The sequence below is a fragment of the Brassica napus genome, chromosome C7 (assembly GCF_020379485.1).
Source record: "Brassica napus cultivar Da-Ae chromosome C7, Da-Ae, whole genome shotgun sequence".
NCBI classification, from domain to species: Eukaryota; Viridiplantae; Streptophyta; class Magnoliopsida; order Brassicales; family Brassicaceae; genus Brassica; species Brassica napus.
The window spans coordinates 31,307,629-31,324,254 of record NC_063450.1 but is presented as its reverse complement, the minus strand read 5'-3'; the positions used below and the strand labels follow the sequence as shown (position 1 = coordinate 31,324,254).

The 16,626-nt window shown below is 39.1% G+C and overlaps 1 long non-coding RNA gene and 1 other non-coding gene across 2 annotated transcripts; both read left to right on the top strand.

Moving 5' to 3' along the window:
* The first annotated feature begins 7,464 nt into the window (after positions 1-7,464).
* On the top strand, positions 7,465-9,178 carry LOC125590292. The gene is made up of 2 exons (XR_007326617.1): positions 7,465-8,061; positions 8,138-9,178. It is a non-coding gene; the product is annotated as an uncharacterized LOC125590292 (long non-coding RNA).
* A 1,825-nt stretch (positions 9,179-11,003) lies between these two features.
* On the top strand, positions 11,004-11,110 carry LOC125590742. Its single transcript, XR_007326746.1, has one exon. It is a non-coding gene; the product is annotated as a small nucleolar RNA R71 (small nucleolar RNA).
* The last annotated feature ends 5,516 nt before the right edge of the window (positions 11,111-16,626 follow it).

Genomic DNA, 16,626 nt, shown 5'->3' with positions numbered 1-16,626 from the left:
CAGGCATTTCATCATACACCTTGTGGGCAGGAAATGCCTAGAGATCTATTTTAGTATGATCAAGACTAAAATAGCATTGAGAACCCTCAACAAGCAAGGAAACAAGTAAATCTAACACTAAACACCCTAGATCTTCTCTAATCACCATTAATCACCCTAGCCCATGAATCCAAGATTAGTCTACTCACTAATAGACATGAATAACCCCAAAACTATGGATGATTCAAGGTTAAACATGATTAGAGAGCAAGATAATCAAGCAAAGATAAGAAATTATGATCAAGATTATGGTCTTTCACCTAAAAGTTCTTTGTGATTAGATAGAAAACAAGATAAGATCCTAACTTTAGGATTACAAGAGTATTTATATGTCTTTGGAAAACCTAATGGTTTCCATTAAAAAGTCTAAAAAGCTCTTTTAAAACATTAAAATTCGACTAAGATAAAGAATGCTCGGAGCGGGGTCGTGACGTAGCTCACGTAGGTCGCTCCAAAGATCACCTCCACTTCTTCAAATCGTGCGCGGGGTCACGACCTCGCTGCACCAGGTCGCTCCACATATGGAGCGGGTTAGTCACCCCGCTGCGAGACGTCGCTCCACATCTGGAAAGTTGTCGACGACATGTTGAGCTCGGAGCGGGTGCACTACCCCGGTGCGAGAGGTCGCTCTGGTACAGAGCGGGTGTCATACCTCGCTCCAGTGGGTCGCTCTACATTTCACTCATCCAGAGCGGGTGCATGACCTCGCTCCAGTAGGTCGCTCCAGCTTCTCTACTCGCCCAATGATCCTTTTCTACGTCTTTTTGAATCACAATGCTCCCAAACATTTCCAATCACTCCATAGCACTCTCCAACACCTAATAAGGACAATGCATGCAATATGGACTCTAAAGATGCTTAATTCCTAATCTATATGATCAAAATGTACAAGATATGAATGCTAAAAACATGTAAATATGCAAGATATCAACTCCCCCACACTAGTCATTTACTTGTCCTCAAGTAAACTTTTCAAAACACAAGGAAGAGAGATACAAAGATGCTAGCTTAGCCAAAAGAAACACTCAATGCACTCAACTTGACATCCTAAAGAAATATAGCAAATAGCATGAGCAAACTCTCTTATTATACTCTAGCTTCTCTAGGCCTATCCATACTCTTATGCCTCTACACAAGTTGCAATACTCATCAACTAACAAGTTCTTTAAACCAGCTCTCACATTGATTCACACACACACACAAGGTGAATTCTTACAAATGGGCACATGATCTCAATCATTTGGTTAGGTAAGCAATGGTCTTATTTGAATGAAGAGAAGGATTCAAATGTTGTCATTTTAAGGTGGCAATCACTCAAGAATCAAGGAGCTGAATCATTATGCAAAATTTATCTAAGACTAGGAGCAATTCATGCATACATGGATCCATCCTCATCATTCTACCCTATTCCTCAGTGATTACAAATTCTACACCCATTTCATTCATCCAATAACCCAAAATGAAAAACACTCACATCACTCACCCAATGAACAACATTCTTTTCTTAAGACTCAACCACTAAGGACCTCTTATTCACTTTTCACATTTCTAAGCTCTAACACTTTTTATTATCCCTTCCCCACTATCTTATTGAATCTTTCTTTCTTTTTTTTTCTTTTTTTTTCTTTTTCTTTTTCTTCTTTTTTTTTAATAAAGGGGGAAGGTCTCAAACAATACAATCAAGAGCTTTCTTATTTTTCTATTCTAGGTCCCTAGGGCTTTTCTTTCTCATGACAATCTTTTGTTCATCAATCTCAACTTTATCACTTCCCAAACCCAAGATATAAATCTTTAAGGAACAAAGACCCCACTCACCATCCTAGAAGCTAGCTCAAATGATGACCCTATGCTAGCAAGAGATGAGAACAAATCCATGTCGCTCCCAATGCTCTCAAGATTTTGCACATGACAAACTATCAAAAGAGGCCTCACTCATGCAAATCAATGTAGGCTTCAAAGAATGGTCAGGGTTCAACGGTAAGGAAGTGCCATTTGGGTTAACAAAGAGTGGTACAATCACAACAAGAAAACAGCGTAATTCTGACGGACATTCTGGCAGAAAATGAGATCCTCGGAATATTCCGACGAATTTTTAAGAAAATTCCGAGAAAACCCAAAATTTGGGTTCCCTCGGAATATACCGATGAAATACCGAGGAAATCATATTCCTCGGAAAACACCGACGAATATCCGAGGATATATTATAGCCGTTAGAGAGCCGTTGGGGGATTTTAAAAATTCCAAGGAAATTTCGAGGAAAGAGCCGTTGCCGTCGGGATTCCATCGGAATTTCCTCGGTACTGTCGGCAGCATTTCATCTATAAATACCCGCACCCCCAACCTCTTCATTCACACAATTTCTTCATCCTCTCACATACTATATTTACACACGAATTTGATTGAAAAAAGCATGTCTTCTTCAAATTATTATCGTTCTTGGATCGATCGACCTCATTTGGATCCGAACACGAGATTGCTTACGGAAGAATACCAACGAGGTATAACCGAATTCATGGGGTTAGTTCAACGACAACCGGAAGCAGAAACGGGTATGTTAAGATGTCCTTGCTCTAATTGTAAAAATAGAAAGATTATTAAAGAGTGGGATGTTTGGACTCATCTATATTTGAATGGGTTTACACGAAGTTACAAAATTTGGTATCATCATGGAGAAACTGATTATAATGAATATGGTAGTACTAGCGAACCTCAGCCTGCGGTTAGGTTAGAAGAACCAATTAGAATGGATGTAGATTATGGTGTAGGTACTGAGCAGATGGTAAATGATCATTTTAAAGGGGAAGATTTACCAGCTATGAGATTTTATGATATGTTGGATGCTGGAAAGCAACCCTTCTACGAAGGTTGCAGAGATGGTCATTCAGCTTTATCATCTGCAACAAGACTGATGGGCATTAAAACAGATAATAATTTGGCTGAAGACTGTGTGGATGCGATTCCTGATTTTGTAAAAGGTATTCTACATGAGGATAATGTAGCCCCTGGTTCATACTATGAGGTTCAGAAACTGGTAGCTGGTCTTGGTTTATCGTATCAGGTAATAGATGTATGCAGCGATAACTGCATGATTTATTGGAGGGCGGATGAACAGCGGGTTACATGCAAATTGTGTGGAAAGGCTCGTTATAAAGATACGATTGGAAGAGTTCCAGTGCCATTTAAAAGGATGTGGTATTTGCTTTTGACAGAAAGGTTGCAGAGGTTGTATCAGTCTGAACGCACAGCGCAACCAATGAGATGGCATGCGGAGCATTCAACAAATGGTGAGATTAGACATCCTTCAGATGCAAAAGTGTGGAAGTATTTCCAATCAAAATATCCCGACTTTGCGTATGAGAGAAGAAATGTCAGCCCGTTTGGCAAGAGTGGAAGACAGTATTCTCTATGGTCAGTCATTCTTACACTATACACCTTACCGCCAAACTTGTACTTGCGACAAGAGTTTTTGTTTCTCTCCATTCTCGTTCCCGGACCAGAGCATCCTAAAAGATCACTTGATGTGTTTCTTCAGCCACTAATATATGAGTTGCAACAACTATGGGCTCAAGGTGCTGAAACATACGATGTTTCATGTAAAGAAAACTTTCAAATGCGGGCAGTACTTATGTGGACAATAAATGATTTTCCAGCATATGGTATGTTATCTGGATGGACAACGCATGGAAGGCTATCATGTCCATATTGTCAAGATAACACTAATGCTTTCCAACTAAAACACGGAAGGAAAACGTGTTGGTTTGACTGTCACAGGAGATTCCTACCACCTGATCATCCATATCGTAGAACTAGGAATTTGTTTACGAAGAACAAGAGGGTGTTTGACAGTCCACCTCCAGAAATTTGTGGGGCAGATTTGTCGACACAACTAAGAGATTTTGGTGCAGAAATGACGCAAGACCTAGGTGAACATGTGCATTATCCGGTAGATGCTGTTGGAGAACTACATAACTGGCACAAAAAAAGTATTTTCTGTGATCTACCATACTGGAAGGATCATCTGCTGAGGCATAATTTAGATGTCATGCATATTGAGAAGAACTTTTTTGACAATCTCATGAACATGATCCTTAACGTTCAAGGTAAAACAAAAGATAATTTGAAGTCAATACTGGATTTAGTCGATATATGTGCTCGTTCTGAACTTCATGTTGATGAGAATGGTAGGGCTCCTTTTCCCATATATCGACTTGATGCAGAGGGAAAAGATGCGTTCTTTGATTGGATTTCAAACGATGTGGAATTTTCAGATGGTTACGCATCTAATTTGCGGAACTGTATCGACAGAAAGGAAGAAAAGTTTATCGGCTTGAAGAGTCACGATTGCCATGTAATGATACAGCGCCTCCTTCCGTTTGCCTTCAAGGAACTATTACCACAGAATGTTCATGAAGCAATTGCAAGGATTAGTGCTTTCTTCTGTGATTTATGCACGAGATCAGTGACTCTTGAAGGTATTGAAAATTTGAAGACTAACATAGCCGTGATTCAGTGCAACCTTGAGAAGATATTTCCTCCATCATTTTGTAATGTTATGGAGCATCTTGTTATTCACCTGGCAAGAAAATTGGAACTTGGTGGTCCTGTGCAGTATAGATGGATGTATTTGTATGAGCGGTATATGTACCATTTGAAGAAGATGGTGAAAAATTATAGTAGGGTGGAAGGTTCTATAATCGCACAGATGATAAATTCAGAAACTTCAAACTTTACCGAGTTCTACTTTCCATCAGAAGTGCAGACCAAAAACAGAAGACCTGCTCGGCATGATGATAGAGGCGAACGGGCAACATATCATGTTACGGTTCTAGACATCTTCACAGATGTTGGACGACTTAGCGGAAAACCAAAGGACCGTCGACTTACTGAGCAGGAGCGCAGTCATTTGTAAACATATTTTCTCACCAACTGCGAAGATGTTCTTCAATATGAGAGGTAAATAAATTAGTTTACAAATTTTTATTTTAACAAGTTAAAATTTCAATCTTAATTAATTATATTATTGTCAACATATGTACAGGATTTTCATGGCAGAAAAGCGGTTCGAATATAGATACGCCACAGAGGAGGAACTTGAAGAACTGAAGCAGAGAGAATTTTCTGGATGAATGCTTACTTATGTGAGTGCTTTAAACAAATTAAAATATTATTTATCACATATTTATACTAATTCACATATATTGATATAACATATATATGTGCTATTAATAGGTGTCTGCTGGTATGACCAGAGGTGAAACATTTGACGATTGGATACGCGAGATGGTGCGTGGAGCAGAGTATGTTGTGAAGTCATATCCGAGATTTTGTACTCGAGGATATGCATTCACAACTCAAAAGAGGAGACGTTCGAGTACGACTTATGATGCTGGCGTTTGTTCTGCATCTGGAGATGATGTATACTACGGAAACATACGGGAGATTATGGAAATCAAGTATCCGGGCATGGTTGGATTGCGCTGTACTATTTTCTATTATGATTGGTACGACAACACTCCAGATCGAGGTGTGAGAACAGATGCATTTGGTGTTACATCAGTACATTCGAGGCGAAATTTGCAAAATTATGATCCTTTCATTCTTGCTTCTCAGGCCGATCAGGTAATTAAATATACATATATAAATTATTCATAATGATTCATCATCATGTGTATTAATAACACTTATTTACAAATTAAATAATTTTCTAAATGTTACAGGTTTGTTATATCAAGTACCTTCAGGTTAGAAACAGAGATGATCCATGGGTCACTGTTACATCACTCAACCCGAGAGGCCGAGTTCAGGGAAGTTCTGAGCTGGAAGACCCACTACAACCAAGCACATCCGGTAACTTAAGTGCAGCAGAAGATTTAGCTGCAGTTGGCCTTGTAGTCGGTTTAACCGACTTTGGAGAGGAAGTCGTCGTTCACGTAGAGGATGAACCAGAGATTGGAGAGTTTCACCAAGATCCAGATTCAGATTCATCTGGTGATGATGACTCGGAAACAGAGTAGCATCGCCTTTTTTTTTAATATAAGAATACCGAGAAAATTCCGAGGGATAATAGGATTTAGGGATTTCCTCGGAATAGTCCGAGACTTTTCCGACGATTTAGGGCTTTTCTTTTAGGGTTTCTGTTTCCTCGGAAAAGCCTCGGAATATTCCTAGGAAATTCTGAGGAAAAACTAGTGTTCCTCGGAATATTCCGAGGCTTTTCCGAGGAAGTAGGGTTTTTAAACCGAAAACAACGTTTTGCGGTTTGAATAACACTTATATAACCCTTATTAAGTGTCTTAGACTAATTATGAAGTCAAAAATTTGTTCCTTACCCTATAATAAACACCTTCCTATTGTATGAACGAAATCCCCACAACATAAGAGAAACACTTATACACTTTAATGAATGGTAAAGGGAATACTTACAATTCGTTTTGAAATTTTGTTATTTCAAAGTTTATGATCATATAAACAAAGATTCCTCAGTGGTATGCATTGCATTTGTATAAGAAATGATATAGGGCAAAAAAATTTGATGTTTTGAAACCCCAAACATGTGTTCCTCGGAATTTTCTCGGAATAGTCCGAGGAAATTATGACGGATATTTATGTGTCCGTCGGAATTTCCTCGGAATATTTTCATTTAACCGGGCAAACCAGCCGCCAAATATTTCGCGAAAATTGAAATTGAAAATACCGAGGAAATTCCGACGGATAGTTTCCGTCGGACCCTAGGTTTTATAAATACGAAACACTTCTTCTTCCCCATTTCTCTCTTCTTCCTCCGGTGATCTCTCTCTTCTTCCGGCGATCTCTCTCTTCTTCCGGCGATCTCCCCCTTCTCTCGCGACGATCTCTCCGGCGAATCATGTAAGGACCCTATCCCACTCTCTTAGGTTCTATTTGTTAGGTTTTTAAATAGATTTGATGATTTTAGAAGTTTTTTGATAGATTTTTGTTAGGGTGATTGGTTAGGATTGTGATTTGGTTGTGTAATAGGTTTAGAATTGTGATTTGGTTGGATAATTTGTTGTGTTGAATTGATTTAGAACATTTTAATAAATTTTTTATTTTTTTTTGTATTTATAAAATCGATTTTGGATTTTAAAAAACTTTTTTTGTATATAAATTCGATTTTTGGATTTATAAAATATGATTTCATATTTATAAAAATATTTATATTTATTAAAACTATTTTTGTATTTATAAAACATTTTTTTGATTTATAAACACTATTTTATTATTTTTTGTATTTATAAAAACTAATTTTGTATTTATAAAACATTTTTTTGATTTATAAACACTATTTTATTATTTTTTGTATTTATAAAAACTATTTTAAATATGTTTTTCAATTAATATTTATTAAAACTATTTTTAAATATGTTTTTTTAATTTATATATTTATTATTACTAATTTTAAATATTTTTTCAATTAATATTTATTAAAACTATTTTTAAATATGTTTTTTTTTTTAATTTACAGGTCTACTGGTGATAAGAACCGGTCTTGATCTCGTCGTGCCTCACCACGAGGTCGTAGTGGTACGGGAGCCATTCTCAGGGTTCGTCCAGCCACTCTCGGGGTTCGTCCAGCCACTCTCGGGGGTCGAGCAGCCACTCTCGGGATTCTTCATTTCCCGCTCCGGTTTTTGCTCCCGCTGCTGCACCCCCTCCCGTTGCTGCACCCCCTCCCACTGCTGCACCCCTCCCGCTCCTCCAGTCGTTCTAGGAGTGATGAATATTGCCCAGTTGGTTCAACAGCCCGGTCGTGAGCATCTTATCTATCTCACTCCGTGTCCAAAAGGGACGACGTCAAACATTGTAATTAAAAGTCTTTTTTTTTTCTTTCATTAAAATTTGATTCATTATTAATAATTTGTTTCTTATATTAGGTTCAACCGATCCGGGAACGGGATCAGCGCATGGATCAACAATCTGATGTACTCGAACCTCAGCAAGGGATATCCGACTTTCACTCACGTCCCTGCCGAGGACCAGGAGATGTGGTTTCGTCAGTTTGCGGTAAGTACTCTAATTTTTTTACTTATATTTTTAATCTTTAATATAAAATTTCTACAATTTGTGTTTTTTTTTTCAGCAAGAGTTCACCTGGAATCCCGATCACACGAACTTTATCTGTGACGCCTTCGTCCATAAAGTTATGGACAACTATAGGAAGTAGATCCACGAGTGGAAGCAGAAGTGGCTCATCAACCAGGTTTTTTTAATTTGTTAAACAATTTTTTGAATTTATTAAACTATTTTTGGATTTATTAAACTATTTTATATTTTTTTATTAAAAGGTCCCGAAGTCGATCAACAACACGGTTTGGGAGGAGTTGTGTGTGCATTGGGATAAGGACGAGACGAAAGCTACCTCCGTGACCAACTCCACCAACCGAAAGAGCGATCGTGGCGGGAAGGGCATGTACAAGCACAATTTGGGTGCCCAGACTATTGCCACTCTGGGGGATCGTTTGGTAAGTTCAATCTCTCTTTTTTTTTTAATTATTTAAGTATTTTTATTTTATTTTTTATGCATTTCTTCTAATTTTTAATGTTTGTTTAACTTTTGTTTTTTTCAAGGCGGATGAAAATGATGGCGAGCCGGTTGATGATTTCGTCCTAATGATGACGGCGCATACCAACAAGCACACCGGGGAGATTGATGATGGTGTTGTGAGGGATGTGCTCAGCCTGATCGAAACTCAGAAGGAAGATGAAGAGACTCGTCTATCTCAGCTTCAAACCGACCTGGACGCCACTTCGACGGCTTCGACCAACTTGTCCCCCATTCGAATCAACGAGATCGTTGAATCGGTATGTTCTTTATAAAAAAGTTCAATTCATTTATTTCTTTATTTTCATTTTATCATCTTTTCTATTGTTTAAATTTGTTTATTTTCTATTTCAGTCGGTTCCAAAGAAGAAGGGACGTTTGGTCGGTTCGGGTCGTCGAGCCCGGTCGGTTCCTCCTTCTGCACCACAGCCCTATGTTGATCCAGAAGTGCTTATGGACCAGTTGAAGGACAAAGATGACCGCATAGCTGCGTTGGAGCAAAAGATGGCGGATCAAGAGGCGGGATGGGAGGCAACGAGGAAGCAGAACGAGCAAATGATGGAGATGATGAAGAGGATGTACCCGAACGAGCAGTTCCCGTAGTTTCTTTCTTTTTTTTTTTCAAAAACTCTGAATGTTTTATTTTGGTATGTATAACTTTGAATATTATCTAATATGTTTTCTATTTCAATTTTAATTTTATATTTTCGAATTTCAATTAAAAAATAAATTTTTAATTTAAAAAAAAAAATATTTTTGGGAATATTCCGAGGAAGTGTATCCCTCGGGATATTCCGACGACAACTTCCTCGGAATATTCCGACGGCAAAGGTTTCTCGGAATATTCCGACGGCCGAGGTTCGTCGGAATATTCCGATACCTCTTTTCTCTCGGAATGTTTCCAAGGACTGTTCCATCGGAATATCCGAGGAGATACCAACGAACAGTCCTAGGAAATGTTTCTTCGGAATGTCCTCGGAATCTTTAATTCTCGGTATTCCCTCGGAATTTTCCGAGGAAATTCCGAGGAAATTTTACTTTCCGACGAGAAATTTCCGACGACCATTCTCGTCGGTATGTCCTCGGAATACCGTTATTCCGAGGACATACCGACGATATTTGTCGTCGGAATCCCGGTGTTTTCTTGTAGTGAATGGGGAAAGATAACTCAAATGTGTATGAGACCCATGATCAAGTATGCAAATGCCCATATGCAAGATAGATTAAGTTCATTCAAGCCAAGTTCAGATTGGAGCTGATCTTAAGACCAATGCCAATATCAAGCAAGCAAACAAGTTTCAAGAAGAGTTTTCAAGGCTCGAAGCATGCAAGCCTTTCAAAAGATGCTTAAGCTACTTGATATGTTTAACTAGGGTGTCAAATTCAGTGAAAACCAGTGTTCTATACAAGGCAATATCAATCAGCTGCTCCATATGCAAGTGAATGCATCCTATATGCTCTAGACTCAATCCTAAGAATGCAAGTGATGCAACTACATGATTCAAAAATTTCAATTTTTTTTTGTTTTTCTATGCATATATGTATTCACAATGAAATGCATGAGACTCAAATTCATCAAAGCAAACATAATCAAATACTTGGTACCTCCCACATACTTAAATCACACAGTCTTTGTGTGAGTAAGGGAGAGATACCCAAAGGAAAGCAATATGCAAAGATAAACTGGTATATACAATGGAAAGGTTTGAGTGGTACCTCAAGCGGAGAGTGGAGGAGGAGGATCCTTCCCGCTTTCAAGAGTGATGGTGAGGATACGAGAGAGAAGCTCTTGAAGCTTGATTGGATCATTCTGGAGCTGAGGAGTGATGATGGCCCTTGCACTTGAAAATGGCTTAGACCTTCCCTTGCACTTGATTTTGTACTCAATGGCCCCATCCTTAAGCTTCATTGGGTGGAGAGTGAGAGTGTGAGGAGTCTTATCAAGAGGTGGAGGATGAGGTTCTTTCACAATCTTTTTCTTGTCATGAGCAGCCTTTGTCCCTCTACTCACCTCCTCCCTTTCCTGTACCATGTGCCATTAGCATTGATTAAGCAAAACTCCTCTTGGCCTTCTAAACCATCAACCTCATTGACCTTTGGAGAAACCTCTTGACTAGGACAATCCACAAAGTTCATCTGCTCCTGTTTAGCTTGGTTGGAAAGAAGCAAATCCATCTTGTCTTGTAAGGACTTGATCTCTTTCTTTGTCTGCTGATCATCACTTCTGTTAACCCTATCATGCTCCTCACTGTAGACTGAGTCACTCTTGGCCATGTTCTCTACCAATTCTTCTGTCTCTTCCTTAGTTCTTCCCAAAAAGAAACCATTGCTGGCAGTATCAAGCCTGTTTCTGCACTGTGGTAGAGCTCCTCTATAGAAGGTGCTAAGCAAACTCTCCTTGGTGAAGCCATGATGTGGGCATTGAGACCAATAGCCCTTGAACCTCTCCCATGCTTCACTAAATCCCTCTAGGTTCTTCTGCTGAAAGCTAGAGATCTCATTCCTGATCTTGGCTGTCCTTAAAGTAGAGAAGAACTTCTCTAGGAATGCCCTCTTGCACTTATTCCAAGTTGTGATAGAGTCACTTGGAATAGTCTTCTCCCATTGATGTGCTTTGTCTCCCAAAGAAAAAGGGAACAGCTTCAACTTGAATGAATCTTCAGAAACACCATTGGTCTTGGACAAGCCACAATATTTATCAAACTTGTACAAGTGATCAAAAGGATCTCCAACAGCAAGGCCATGATACTTGTTGTTCTCTATGGTGTTAAGCAGTCCTGACTTGATCTCAAAGTTGTTGTTCTCCACAGCTGGTGCTCTGATTCCTAACCTATGACCATTAATGTGAGGTTGATCATAGGCTCCAATGGCATGAGCTTGGCGCGGTGGATGTTGTGGTTGGCGATGTGGTCTAAGATGATCAGCTCTTGGATCAATGCCCCCTAGGGCATCACCATCTTGAGGCAGATTCTACATATCAAACTCCAACCTTTGCAAGTGAGCTTGATGCTCTACTTCTCTTTTCTGTCTTGCAATATCCCTTTCAAGTGCTCTAATGTCTTCAACTCTTGGAACTAGGTTTGTTGCACCTCTGCTTCTTGTGATCATACACCTGAAATGCAAAGGGAGAAGAAGGAGGAGAAACAATAACATAAATAAAAAAAAAATTGACTTAGTCTCAAGCAAGTGACTAAATCCCAATGTCACAATCAACTTAGTATTTGGCAACGGCGCCAATTTGATGCAGGACTTTTCAAGGGTCCAAGATCAAATCAATGTAGTATAAAAGATTGTCGAACCAATCCTAGGTGATTCTAAAGCAAAGGGAATGCAAGTTCATGCTTAAGCTAAGTGCAATCCGGTTTTAAAGATGATATGAACTAAGAACTAATAAGCTAATGCAATAAAGTAATGATCTTTCTTTCTCAATATGAAGCAAGAGGACTCATGGGGCTAGGCATTTGATCTCGGGTGATGTAGATCCAATCTAAGGGTGGCAAGGTATCAATCAAACACTTTCCTTATGCCTAGACACTAAGCTAAACAAGCTCTATCTCTAGATGAATGTTCTTTTGGTAAAGCAACTCAAGCATCTAATCTCTTAGGTTGAATGTTACTAAAGCAAACATGGAGAACAAGTCCAATAGCAATCTTAACTCCTTTAGCAACTAATCTCTTAGGTAAAGCAAGCTAAAAGCATTGAAGAGTTGGTTCAGACATTTCATCATACACCTTGTGGGCAGGAAATGCCTAGAGATCTATTTTAGTATGATCAAGACTAAAATAGCATTGAAAACCCTCAACAAGCAAGGAAACAAGTAAATCTAACACTAAACACCCTAGATCTTCTCTAATCACCCTTAATCACCCTAGCCCATGAATCAAAGATTAGTCTACTCACTAATAGACATGAATAACCCCAAAACCATGGATGATTCAAGGTTAAACATGATTAGAGAGCAAGATAATCAAGCAAAGATAAGAAATTATGATCAAGATTATGGTCTTTCACCTAAAAGTTCTTTGTGATTAGATAGAAAACAAGATAAAATCCTAACTTTAGGATTACAAGAGTATTTATATGTCTTTGGAAACCCTAATGGTTTCCATTAAAAAGTCTAAAAAGCCCTTTTAAAACATTAAAACCCTAATGGTTTCCATTAAAAAGTCTAAAAAGCCCTTTAATGTACCGTAAAATCCTCTTTACGGCATTCCAATGCTCTTTGCCAGGATTCGCCATGTACCGACTTATTACTCCCACTGCTTGTGCAATGTCTGGTCGTGTACAAATCATTGCGAACATTAAGCTCCCCACTGCTGATGCATACAGTACTCGAGACATTTACATCCTTCCTTCTTCACTGCTAGGACTCATACTGGAGGATAACTTGAAATTAATAGGAAGTGGGGTAGAGATTGGCTTACAATATTGCATGTTGAACCTCCGCAAGATTTTCTTCAAATAATTCTTCTGTGACAGCCAAATCTTCCTATTATTTCTGTCTCGGTGAATTTGCATCCCTAGAATCTTGTTTGCTGGTCCCAAGTCCTTCATCTCGAACTCCCTAGCCAACTGTGCCTTCAATTCATTGATACGATCATTGTTGGGGCCTGCTATCAACATGTCGTCTACATATAACAACAGAGTAATGAACTCTGTTTCACTAAACCTCTTGAAATATGCACAAGGGTCTGGATGAAGTCTGCTATATCCAAGGCTCATGATGAAGGAGTCAAATCTCTTGTACCAACATCTTGGTACCTGCTTTAGACCGTATAAAGATTTGTTTAACCTGCAAACCAAGTTCTCCTTTTCTTTTTCTTCAAAACCTTCTGGTTGGAGCATATAGATTTCTTCCTCAAGATCTCCATGAAGAAACGCTGTTTTCACATCTAGTTGCTCTAGATGTAAGTCAAATGTAGCACACATTGCCAACAGTATCCGAACTGTAGTAAGTCGAACCACAGGTGAAAAAATTTCATTGAAGTCAATGCCTTCTTTCTGAGCATATCCTTTCACCACCAATCTAGCACGATACCGCTCCACTTGGTCATCACCATTTCGCTTGATCTTATAGACCCATTTGTTTTCAATGGCTTTTCTTTCTTGCAGTAATGGTACGAGCTCCCAAGTTTTATTTTTATGTAGAGCTTCAATTTCTTCTTGCATTGCTTCCATCCACTGAGAAACATCTGGACTGCTCATTGCTTCTTTGAGATTTGATGGCTCTCCATCCTCAGTTAAAAGACAATATGCAACATTGCAGCTCAGATCATAATCCTCGTGCCAAGCTGGTGTAGTTCTTACACGTTTTCCTTTACCAAGTTCTTCTTCCAACTCGGTAGGTTCGGCTTCCTCGTGTTCTGGTGTTGCTCCAGAAGAATTCCCCTTTTCCACTTGTACTGCTATAGTCTCTGGCCTTTCTTTTGAACTGCTTCTTTCTTCTTCGATCTTCTTATCTTCTGTGAAGATAACATCTCTGCTGATTATAACCTTGTGGGCAGTGGGATCCCACAGGCGATACCCTTTTATTCCATCAGCATATCCAAAGAACACACACTTTATAGATTTTGGATCTAGCTTTGTAGTTTCATGGTTATTGTACATTACGTACACTAGACTCCCAAATATATGGAGGTCTGAATAGTCGACGGGCTTTCCTGTCCACATCTCCATCGGTGTTTTCAACTCAATTGCAGTTGATGGCGACCGATTTATCACATAACGGGCGGTGTTGACTGCTTCTGCCCAGAATTTCTTCTCTAAGCTTGCAGCTCCCAACATTGCTCTTGTTCTTTCTAACAGAGTCATGTTCATCCGCTATGCCACTCCATTTTGTTGAGGAGTGTATGATGTAGTGAACTGCCTTTTTATGCCCTCTACTTTACAGAATTGGCTAAATACATCACCAGTGTATTCACCTCCATTATCTGTCCTCAAACACTTGATCTTCTTCTCAGATTCAAGTTCCACCCGTGCTTTGAAAACTTTGAAAACCGAAAACACATCTGCCTTACTCTTGATAGGATACACCCAACATCTCCTGGAGTAGTCATCGATGAAGGACACAAAGTACTTCGCTCCTAGTGATATAACTGGTGCTTGCCACACATCATAGTGAACCAATTCTAGAATAACTTTACTTCTAGAATTTGACGTGCTAAACTTCAACCGATGTTGCTTGCTTGTCACACAATGCTCACAAAAGGATAGTGATACATTTGTGAGACGCGGAAGTAACTTCTTCTCTGCAAGAATTTTCATGCCTTGTTCAAACATATGCCCAAGTTTGTGATGCCACACCGTAGTAGCATTCTCACTGGAACTGCTTGAAGCAACATATGCTTCTAATTCTGACAGAGTTTCTCCTCTTAACATGTATAACTTCGCAGCTATCTTCTCTCCTTTCATAAGCACAAGTGCTCCTCTAATTACTTTTAGAGTACCATTTTCAACCTCAACTTTGCAACCAAGATCATCAAGTTGCCCCACAGATAGTAAATTCTTTTTCAGGCCTTCCAAGTGTCGCACCTCGTGAATAGTACAAGTTGTACCATCATACATCTTCAGTTGAATGGATCCAGTGCCAACAATCTTAAGTTCATGATCATTGCAACTGTACAATGATCCTCCTGAGATGGGTTCATAATGATGGAACCATTCTCTTCTAGAGGTCATGTGATATGTAGCTCCTGAGTCGAACAACCATATATCAGCGAACCTTCTTCTCTTTTCGCTTGAAATTGCTGCTTCGCAACATAGCGCGATTCCATTATCTGAAGTGTTTGCGACATTTCCTTGAGGGTTGGAATTTTTTAATTCCCAACAATCCTTCTTCAAGTGACCCTTCTTGCCACAGTGGTAGCATTTAAAAGTCTTCTTACTTCTTGACTTTGATCTACCATGTTTGTGACTCCCACTTGAGCCATGTTCCATTGATCTCCCTCTCATCACCGTCAATGCCTCTATTTGGGAATTTTCTCGTCTGTCTTCTTTACTTTTGCGCCGACTTTCTTCTTCAAGAACCGCAGCTGCAACATCGTCAAAGACTAGACTGTCGGTGGAGACATTATTTGTTAAGTTGATGATGAGTTGATCATATGAATCTGGTAGACTTTGAAGTAGAAGCTCAGCACGTTCTTGTGATTCTACTTTATAACTCAACGAAGTGAGTTGAGAAAATAAAGTATTCAAGGTGTTGATATTCTCCGTCACTGAAGTAGATTCTCCCATTCGAAGGGTATAAAGCTTCCTCTTGAGGAAAATTTTATTGTGCAGCGATTTGGCCTCGTACAATTTTGCAAGGTGATCCCATATCTCCTTTCCAGTCTTCTTCTCCTCTATGCTTGACAACACTCCATCTGCAAGGGCAAGATGAAGATTTGCCATAGCATTCCCATCCATCTCGTTCTATTTATCATCATCTGTGTATGTAGCCGGTCTTGCACTAATGGCCGCTAAACAACCATCTTTTCTCAAGATAGCCTTCATCTTCAACTTCCACAACGCAAAGTTACTGCCGTTGAATTTTTCGATCTCAAATTTTGCCGCCATTGCTTCTTCCAGAACCTATGCTTTGATACCACTTATTGTAAAACTGGGCCGGATATAGCAGGGTCGCAGCTAATAATTTGAGAAATAGTGTAATAAATGGAACACCGGATTTAACGTGGAAAACCCCAAAGGGTAAAAACCACGGACAAGGTAGAAGAATTTATTACGAGAAAAATAATAGGAGTTACAACCTCTCAATTATAACGGAGAAATCGATTAATAATTTTCTCGTTATAATAGGAGAAAATACCCAAACTCTCTAAATAATTTTCTCTCAACCCGATCCCAAATACCCGTAAGAGATTATAGAATTTTTTTTTTCTCTCTTTCTCACGTTCTTCTTCTTCTTCACTTCTCTTTGTGATTTTGATTTTGGGATGAATGTGAGGTGAAGGCATGGCTTGGTATTTATAGAGATTATGAGGATTGGTAGGTGCCTACAAGAGTTGACAAAACTCATTTCCATTTACGG